Genomic DNA, 9,952 nt, shown 5'->3' with positions numbered 1-9,952 from the left:
AATGTTGTTGCACTAGTGGCAACTGCTGACGAGAGAGCGCGGCGATGAGTGCGCTCCAGCCTCGCCGACACCCGCCTTTATCACGCCACGATCGCGCCACGCGCGCGCGATGCTGACGTCACGATCACGCCACAGATGTTGTTGATCCCGCGACGCGCGCCCCCCACCTGTTGGGAGCGAACCGACCGCGGAGAGAGCGCGCGATGCGAGCGGAGAGTAGGCGAGGAGGAGCGGGGGACAGGGCGCACTTGCGAGCGATACGGACTACTACGGACGCCTAGAACGGGTGACATCGTGAGTTAAAGAAATGCTCTGCATTTAAAATGGAAGGGGGGAGATTGACTCGGCACGTGGTGCACCGTATACTCGACTCGCAAAAGAGGGGCGGATGTGGAGATTAGTACAACGGGGGGCTGTAGACATACTCCCCACGTAGATTGGCCCGCTTCAGCGCTCCACCCACAACCTGAGAAAGCCACCTCACAAAAACCAAGCTTGCAAAGATTTCTTTGCTGAACCTCTAAATAAACATGCATTTCCGAGAAAACACTATTCCCGGGGCAATATAGGCGATATATGAAGGACCCAAGAACTCTTTGTAATTGTGCAGAAATGTTTAACTGCCGTGAGTGCAAGTCCTCAGGTTTAGTTTTGCAGAACAACTCAGAAGTTGTGTTTGGCGCGAGCAACAATTTTGGCTAGTTTCCGGAATGTTCCGAATGATTCCGAAGTTGGCTAGTGGTTCCGGAATGTTCCCAATGATTCTTTCACACAGTTTCTTGTGCTCAGCAAACAGATTGCTGCAAACATGTGCAGTCGCATCTTCGTTTTTACATGCATACTCAAATCCAACTCAATTTCAACGCAACGGTTGATTGTTGTTAGCAGATCATTTTTATATTGAAGAGCCAACGGCGGAACACTTCGCAGCTGCATGCCGTTACGCCTTAAAATTCACACTGCCGACGGGCTCTAAAGCGCGCTTTTCTATCAAAAATGTGCTTGGCGGCTAAACCCGTTTTCAAAAATGCCTTCCAAGTACATACAAGTGTTCTTGGCCATGTTCGGACATGTTGTCTGAACAATTCAGATAATATCGTTGTATGGGAGAAAATTGCTTGAGTTGTACCAAACAGTTCTTATGTCAGAGCACGTTGATTTTTTGGCAAATCGTCGTCTTCCTGGCGTCTGATATTTGCGTATGTTTTTGTTGTGTCGTAATTAAATTGCGTCAGGCAGACATAACTTGGAGCTTTTTGATCAATATTGCCAGCTCTAAAATATTCTTTTTCATTCCTCTTTGGCAATATGGGACGTTGAGTAAGCGGCAGAGGCCATTGAAGAGGATTGTAAGCAGTGCGCTTGTTTACTTATATCGCTAATGAATCGCCATTAGTCCAGCAGTTTTATGGGACGATTGAACGGTTATAATAAACTGTTGGTGCCTTTGCGCCATCGCAAACAATAAAATTTTTGCTTTTCCTGTCATTCGTACCGGCCGCGTATATCTTGGTGCCAATCATTTGCATTTTTTTCACTTATAGCCCCTATTATTGCGACGTTGGAGGCCTCAAAACGTTGTTTTACCTGCCTTTTTGGCGCCTAAAATGCGTTTTTAGTGCTTCAACACGCCGGACTCTATTGATAAATCTCGTTAGTATAAGCAAGAAAATATTTTGCGGCTTCCAGTCATGCTACTGACTACCGCCAGAAAATTTGTTTAGTCGTCCTGTTTATTTTTCGTTGTCATGCTTTTGTTTCGGAGCCCTATTTAACGTTTATACTTACCTTTTATAAGTTATAAAACAGCAGAAAAAATTTAAAATTACCAGGCCTAAAATAATTTATGAAAGCTGGAAGGTATCTGCTCCTGTTGATTCCCCGACCACGTAAATACCTTTCTTTTCTCCACCAGCCCCCTCTCTTTCCCTTCCCCTCGCAGGGCGCTCCTCCGCAGTAAACACTGCGGACGTTTGTACCAGATAACATTACTTGGAAACGTTTGCGGTGTGCACACTTCTACTTTCAACATTTAGCTCTAGTTTCAGCCACATGGACGTACAGACCGACAGATAAACTTCTCAGGCTTAAACGTTGCAGAATTGACTATCATTTATAAAATATAAAGTAGCAGTGCTCAATTCAATTATAAGAGCATTGTTCTGGAATATTTGAGATAGGAGCAGTGACTTTCGAAAACGGTAGCAGCTCCGATGGCAGTAAACCTTCAGAGGGAGTGCCATTCGACACATTCGTGGTCTCACATATAGGCAGGAAGGGTCCTGCCTACAGATGGTATTCACAAAAATTTAGCGGGCAATTTCTTCGCTTGGAAGCACTGAAAACCGTCACGACTGGGTGCACAGTGTATTCGCATCCACTCGCATCTCTCAGGGGAAAAACGGAGGTGCAGCGGCGTTCGTCGGCTGCGAGTTCCCCCCCCCCCCTCCTTCCCCATATTAGGAAGGGGCGTCCACAAATACGAAGTTGCATGTGCGAAACTTGATGCTCTGCTCCACTTTTTCGATGTGTGGTGATCGATGCTCCGCGGTACGAAAGCCGAACAATGCTTGCGGAGAAACTGTGACTGTTCACGCGCAAACTGATTGAGGTGCGATGGTAGTGTACCGCTGAGTACATGCGAGACCATCGTTCTGTCATGCTCTCCGTATTCGTCGGAGATATTGCAAGCTTCATTCGCCCAAATCCTTTGAGTTTCTTCTACCACAGCCAAATAGTCGGCAATAATATTTTTCTCTGTGTTCTTCCTGTATCAGTCACACACAGTGCCAGCAATAATGCCTTAACTTTTATAGCGAACCAGATTCGCCTACGAGATGCGCCAGTACTCAGACGACGAAGTTTCACATCGTTATTTGTTTGGTGCGACGGTGTACTCATAATATCGATCAAATCGACTGCAGTGACAACAGTCGGTTACGTAGTCCCCGGACGTACCCAAACGCCTTACGAGACGTACGCCGCTCATACACCGTGTTATTATAAAAATAACACGAAAATCTATAGTATGTACTGTTAACAGCGGAGCTCTTTAATCTTGAGCTTCGTTCGGTGACGTTAGCAAAAAATGTCAAGAAAAAAATCGGCGAAGCCTGAACTAGGGTTGCAAGGCTGGCGAAACAGAAGAGCTGGCGGCCTGTCTTCCTTCGTCTTTCACATCTCTTCGTAAGTTGGCCGCATTAGCGCGAGCTACAACCCCAGGCAATCGCCTGTGCGAACATGGCGTCTGTTGCGCGAACCCTGCGTCTGTGCTCACCACTTCAGTCCCGAACGTGTGGGAAGTGGCGAGCAGAACAGCACGTCGGATATCACTCCGTGAACGCTGGGCACAATGTTCTCGAAGGACGAGCTGACCGACAATAGGCGCTTTAAACGAGTCGCACGCTGACATGTTCTCGGCTGGGCTCAGTTTTCGGTAATGCTCAACGGAGGAACAAAATCCCGCCATCTCCACGAAGTGAAAGATGATGAGAGGAGCGAAGATAAAATTCCTATTGGGAAAACCTTGAAACATTCGCCCACACATCATATAAAGACTCGACACGTTGTTATAGGTCTTTTTGACGGCGCGCACCATCTGAATGAGTAAAGGACATAAGGCGCGTTCGTAGCCATGCTCGCGTCTCGGTTTGTAGCGCAGTGGGAAGAGCGCCATGTACCTCCCGTCGTGGCCAGAGAGTCGTAGGATCGGAACCGGGCACCGCCGCGTCAGGACCACCACTCCTTGCTCGCAAAGCTTGAGACTTCCCACCGCTCCGTTGACAAGGCCGTCGACGACGTCGATGTTTGTGGTGACCATGTAGGCCCTTAGCGAAAAGTAATACGTTTGAAATACGTACGAGTACGCTTGAAGTGCACTTCAAATATGCTTTGTATTTGTAAATGTATTTTAAGTGCATTAAAAATTGCATTTTCTCAATTTTTAGTAAATATTGAAAATACATTATTAAAAATACGGGAAAAATACAGTGCTTTTAAGTACCCTCCAAATAGATTAAAAATGCACTGAACCTCACGAATGTGCACTTAAGGCATTCAGAATATATTGAAAATGTATTTCTTCCCGCCAAACGATCATGGTGTAAATGCACTGTAAATATTATAAAAATGCACTTACCTAACTACATTTAGAGCAGCACTCTGAGTATACTTTAAAAGTGTGCTGAAGCATGGAAATATACTCCGAATATATTCGAAATACATTTCAAATGCCTTTTACGTTTGTCGAACGAACATGGTAGAAATACACTCTCAATGCATGAAAAATACTTATAGAAAATACATTTTAAATATATTCATAAAGCTTTGCAAAAATACATTTCGAGTACACTACAGGCGCTGCTTCAGTTGCTGAATTGTAAGATTCACGTAAAGCATATCTGAAGTGCCGGATAATCATCATCATCATCATCATCATCATCATCATCACCAGCCTATCTACGCCCACTGCAGGGCAAAGGCCTCTCCCATTATTCTCCAATTATCTCAGTCCTGTGCCAACTGTGACCAATTTATTCCCGCAAACTTCTTGATCTCATCTGCCCATCTAACTTTCTGCCGCCCCCTGCAACGCTTGCCTTCTCTAGGGATCCACTCTGTTGCCCTTAATGACCAGCGGTTATCTTGCCTTCGCATTACATGCCCTGCCCACGTTTATTTCTTCTTCTTAATTTCTACTAATATGTCTTTAACACCAGTTTGCTCCCTGACCCACTCCGCTCTCTTCTTGTCCCTTAATGTTACACCTATCATTTTCCGCTCCATTGCCCGCTGAGTCGTTCTCAATTGAAGTTGAACCCTCTTAGTGAGCCTCGAAGTTTCTGCCCCGTAGGTGAGTACCGGTAAGATGCAGCTGTCATACACTTTCTTCTTCAGCGACAATGATAGGCTGCTATTCATTATCTGAGAATGTCTGCCATATGCACCCCACCCCATTCTGATCCTTCTAATTATCTCTGCCTCATGGTTGGGATCTGGGGTCACAACTTGGCCTAATAAAATACATCTCAAATGAATAAACGTACTGAGAATTTCTCCTCGATGTTTACTTATAATAAGAGTAACTGAGGGAGATACTTTCACTTACTGCGCTGTCTAAAGCAGACATAACTCTGCGTATTAGAGAGAAACTCGGCGTACAAATATGTAAGCGGCGGTGTTCCAACGCAATCGGCAAAGAAAAAACATCGAATTCAACGAGAATATATATGTACGAAAACACTTGCACTTTGCCAGCGTTGTTACTACGGTATCGCTGTGGAGGCTTGGAAAATTTTCTTTTTCTGAAAAATATTCGCTGTAGATGGACAACCCTGGCTATGCTTGCGAGGGCGAGCAGCTCGGCGCCTCTCACTGCCGCTCACTACCTCCTCCACTGTGCCCGGCCCCTGCGGCGCGAGTTGAGCGGCGCACCCCTCGTTCACGTTTTGTGTGCCTTCTCTGCGTTTCTTTTGCCTGTCCTGTTTCGGACTCCTCAACGCGCGGTCGTCGGGTGGACGCAGTCTCTGCTTGGACGGCGCATTGTAGCGGCGTTGGCCGTCTAGCCAAGGTAAGCACCATATACCGGCTATTTGCGCGTACGGTGTCGCACTACAATTAATGGACGTATGTTTGCCTTGCAATCGAAGAGTGCTAATGCCCTTTATAAAATCCGAACGTGGTTGTTAAGCTTACCTCCACCTGCGAGCAAGATTTCCTACCGTAACTACGCCGTGCAAGGGAATGTACTCACAAATCAACGACAGCAAGAAGACGTAAAAAAATGGATTTTAGTGCTTTCCTTTTTCCGCCTAATTTTTAGCTCGGGCCCTGCTGAGTGGACGGGGGACTGTTGCTACGAGTTTCCTTGTAGATCGAGTTATTCCGTTCTGAACTTATTGAGGACTAACACTTGCATTAAACACATAACAGCCAGGAACGTTTTTAGCACAGCCTGTTCACTGAAAGTCCGCCGTCCATGCTTACGCGCTTGAGAAATTTGCGAAGAGTATCCAGGGACGCAGCTTTCTTTTGTTTTCTGTTCGCAGCAGCCGCTCACAGCTGCGCATGTTCACAGCAGCCGCCGTACGGGGAAGGAACCCAGTTTGTGGCATACATTCATCCGACTAATGCGCGTGGCCGGGCCATACGGCGGGAATCCGAGCAGCCTTCGCGATTTTTGTCGGTCGCATGTCGCCATTCTGTGAACTAACGCCATGAAAGAGTTTAGGCCGTCTGTTTCGAAGTGACCAAAAGTGTTAAAAGCGACCCACGTAATCTTTGGTGCATGTGGCAGTAGCGCAGGGGCTTCATGCCCAGGGACTACACATTATTTGTCCATCTAAGACAAACTGTATGAGAGTAGCCCCTGAGTTACAATCAGTTTCTGTTCCTACCGCCACCCAGAACCAAGAACCAGCAAAGGAAGGAAGGAGAAGGAATGCGGGTGGGGAGGGGGACCTCGAGGGAGGCAACCCATTCCCCGCGCGAGACTCCTCGGTTCCCGGAACGGGTCCCCCTGGCGGGTTCGTCTCTTTTTGTTCCTTAGATTGCTCCCCCCAAACTTCGCGAAACTTCAGGACGTTGGCGCCTTCCTCTTTTGTGTTTCCTTGCAACTTTTTCCCTCCTTGCTGTATTCATTTCGTAGCGCATTCACGAACACGTGTGCGCGTTCCGAGAGGCCCTTCGGCCGCTCGTGGTCGAGTGACAGACACGCGGAACCCGACGCACTAACGCTGGACCACGCCACCAGAGAATTTCAGAAATGTGCCCAAAGGCACCGAAAACAGCATGGGCAGCTTGGCGGTTGTGTGTGTTTAGAAGCCGCAATTTCCCATTTGCGTCTAAAGGGTGTACTTAAACGAGTTTTTTTTAGGTGTAACGAGTATTTATGAAGCAACTATTTTTACTTGATGGTCCCTGAAGCTAACAGGTGTTTATCTTTTTTTGTATGTTAAAGACGCGAGCATTTACAATTATTTTCCGCGTTGCTCCCTAATTAAATGATGACGTTGTCTGTGTACAGCAAAAAGTATAAAATTACCTGCCGGTGACGTGCGGCGGAGAGCAAAAAAATTACATGTGTGTGCAAGCACAAATACACGTTTTCTGGCGTTGCTTGTTTTAATTGCTTCGGTTAGGTGACTACGATATAAGAGCTTGTTATTTTAAGGACAGCGTGAAATTTTTCTTGTTTTTCGAAATAACCTTACTTTGCCGTTCCTTTTAAAGCATTGTTGAGTGCACACGCCAATCTAATGACATTTATGTAAGCTTTCTACTGCAGTCCTGCCCATGCATTTTTAAATTGTTTCGCTGCGCACTATTTTTTTAGAACGTAATCTCCGAAGAAGGTGACGCCGAAATATGGAACACATAACAATAATTGTAGTTAATAAGATTACTGCCTATCTTATTTTATTAGCGTCCTGTGAGGTCACAGACCAGTTTTGTCCAAGTTAGTTAGAAAGCTAAAATTGCCACCGTTTCAAGTTAACTCAAGCGCATAAGAAAGAGAAGTAGCATAACTCTAAGAACTCTGTTGCATGTTTGGTAACGTTGTTATCTTAGCTCTGTCTTTGTTTCCCCTAATTTTCGCTCATTTTTATCCCTAGGCAATTTCCAAACATAAGCCCCCCCCCCCCCCCCGCCACCATTCTTTCTTAAAAATGGTATTGAAGATTCGATGCCGCATGGCAATATAAAGTATGCTTACCATTAAATAAATTGTCTTACGTCCTTCAAAGGGGCATTCTTTTCACGGCGGTTTTTTTTTTTTTTTCTCTGAAGGGGAAACTAAAAAATCCTTGCTCGCGAGGGACGTTGGCACGGCTAGAGAAAAGGCCTGATTGATTTGACATTTATTTGCCTCTAAAAAAAGTGTTTCACTAATATTTTCCCATTTTCTTTTCACTGCAGCTGCTGGTGAAATTTCCCGCGTGGAGAATCCGAAGTACGAAGACTCTGATGCACAACGCTTCATCTGCGCTGGCTGCAGAGGTGGCTGAAAGGCATTCATTCCTGCTACTTAGTAATGGCGAAATCTGCCACTCGACGGAGGTGTACAATAAACAACTTTCAAACTGCCAATTTGTGCGCATACATGCTGTTCTTTTCAGTCATTTGCTGGCCCGCATTCCAAGCATGGCCGGTTTACATTTTCACAATGGAGCATATTTTTAGCCTAGTGCCTATTAAACTTTTTGAAACCACAATATGATAGTTTCTAGTTGAACGTTAACAATTCCACCTAAGACACATTGCCATGGTATCTCACAATATATTTAGGTTTTATTTAGTATACACTAGTAACACATTTTGAGTATATTTGAAGCAGTATTTTCTGTGCATTTAAAATGCATTACTAATACATTTTGCACGTATTTAAAATTACATTTTCTGAGCATTTTTAATGCATTTAAAATACATTAAATATATATTTTTCATGCACTGCCTAAGTATTTTTGAGGTAAATTTTAAATACATTGTGAATGTATTCGAAATGTAGTTGGAATGCGGACAAAATAATGCAGAATAAATACAAAGTTAATATATGTATTAAATGCATTCAAAATACATTAAAAATACGGCATCTTTTCGCCAAGGGGGGCTTGTGTGCGACGATACAAATCTCCATGAGTATGTTGGGAAATTCGGTGTGTGACATTTTAGCCACCATGGCCGTCTCCTTCTGCAGAGCGTCTTCTGTCGCGTACCCGCGGTACATGTCTTGAGCTCGCACACGACGAACAACATCTTCTTCTTCCTCTCCTCCTTGTTCGGTAGCAATGAACGCGTTAAACGTTTTGCCCTCTTCGTACGATCTTTGGTTGTCGAATCCCTAGGGGTATCCTGCCACAATCATCATAGCAGTATGTACACGGCAGCAATGAGGGACGGGACAGGGCCCGAGCAAGAGGACCTTCGCCCCTAAAAAAAATTGGGCCCATCTCCCCGCGAGGGGGACTCGAGTAAATGCGTCGCATAGGGGGTGGGTGTATTGCGTTAACGTTTAGTGTTTGGGTAGTTGGTGGTAGTGAATGCGTTGTATCAGCAACTTATTTACGTAGTTTGAATGAGTTAAGGATATAAGGCGCATTCGTAGCCTCCCATTCTGTGTCGGCTTTGTGGCGCAGTGGGTAGAGCACCATGTACATTGCGTTCCGCCCGCAGGGTCGAGGGATCGAAACCAGGCGCCGGATAGTATTTTTTTTATATAGTGTAGGGGGAGGGGTGCGGACTACGACTACGGACGTCAACGCGGGTGACATCGTCAGTTACTGAAATGCTCTGCATTTAAAACAGCTTTGCGGCCCCGCCACGACATTCTCGCAGCTGCGTAGCCGGAGCAGACCGTCTCCTAGTTGTGGCGTCAGTGTGCCGACGCGGCAACGTCGAGTCACTGCGTCGGTGGCACACAGCACCTCGTGACTCCGGGCCGAGCACATCGATTACACTAGGGCAAAACATGGGTCGACTGAAGAAGTACGTGACTGCCGGGTATGAAGAACCACCGCGTGAACATCGTCGTGTGGCTGCTCGAGAACATGTGAGACGGCCACTATCCAACCCCGGCTTTCACGCTGAAGCCGCGCCGCCTGCAGTGCTGCGAAGACCGGAAGATCCCAAGTACTGCGGTCGTGGCGTTAATTAAGTACAAGCGGAAGCGTCGGAAAACGACCCCCGAGTAGAAGTAATGGAGAACTTCCACGTGAAGCCTGAAAATTCATGGGTGAAGCGAATTGCGGCTTCCAGCACGGTTTCCTAAGCGCCGAGTTGGGACAGAGCTTTTGCGTCAGCTATAGGCTCTGGTTGGCCGCCAATGTGTCTACGGTAAGTTCCGTTCGCGACTATTGGAAGAGCAACATTGCGATGCAAACCCAACGCGAAATGTTTTTTTGCGTGCGTCCCACCATGAACAAAAAAAATATTTGAAAGACGCGCCGAGGACAAT

The sequence above is a fragment of the Haemaphysalis longicornis genome, unplaced genomic scaffold, assembly GCF_048455015.1.
Source record: "Haemaphysalis longicornis isolate Haplotype H1 unplaced genomic scaffold, Haemaphysalis longicornis Haplotype H1 scaffold_5, whole genome shotgun sequence".
In the NCBI taxonomy this organism is placed as follows: Eukaryota; Metazoa; Arthropoda; class Arachnida; order Ixodida; family Ixodidae; genus Haemaphysalis; species Haemaphysalis longicornis.
The sequence above is the reverse complement of the archived record's forward strand: the minus strand, read 5'-3'. Positions refer to the sequence as shown.